An 850-nucleotide genomic window follows, 5' to 3' on the forward strand; every position below is an offset into this window, starting at 1 on the left:
GTGGTGGCACCGGAAACGGAAGCGCGCGGGGTGGGGGCGCTTCAGGAGTTACGTGGCTGGGGTGGGTGGCAGAGGCCGAGGATAGGGGAGAATTGCCGGCCGGGGGAGGACCGTAAAGGGGCGGATTCCCAAAAATAATGACTTGGATGAAGTCTACTTTAGGATAAATAAAAAAATATTCCACTTTTTGTGATAGGAACTACTGTGTGTATCAGTGTGACCTTGCATTTGAGGTAGGGAAAGACTGCAAACAGAGGTGATCACAGAAGAAAACGCATCTATTCAGCACGGAGCAGACTGAATGCAGGATATTATCATCCTCAAAGAATGAAGTATCTGGAAAAAACACTTCGAAAGAACCCACTGTGCTATAAGAGGGACATTCCTATCAGTGACACTATCAGGCACTGTCCTTTGTGTCTTGATTGAATGATAATTTCTTGTGTTCGGCCTGATCTGTGCTGAACAGACATCTCTTCTTCTGTAATCACCTGTGCTGGCAGCATTTTCTATCTTAAAGCCAAGGTCAGGCAGAGACCTGGGGCCAGCTCCAAATCAGCAAGAGTTTTGACTGCTGCGAAGTTTCCTAACATTAAAATTAGACCTTGGAAAGTAATAGAATATGCGTAAGATTCCTGGGAAAAATTATACATATGCATGTAAGTGGGAAATACATTCTGTAACCAGCCTTTGTCTCACTGCACGACTGATAGAGATCACTCCTGCATGTTGCCCAGGCCTGATAAAGAATGCTTGCTTTCTAAAACTCCCACACGAGTCTTAGTGAATTTATTTGACAGCATTTTCAGTATCAATATTACAAAAACCAGAATATTTTGATTTAAGCTCA

Source organism: Cuculus canorus, chromosome 6 (assembly GCF_017976375.1).
Source record: "Cuculus canorus isolate bCucCan1 chromosome 6, bCucCan1.pri, whole genome shotgun sequence".
Lineage (NCBI taxonomy): Eukaryota > Metazoa > Chordata > Aves > Cuculiformes > Cuculidae > Cuculus > Cuculus canorus.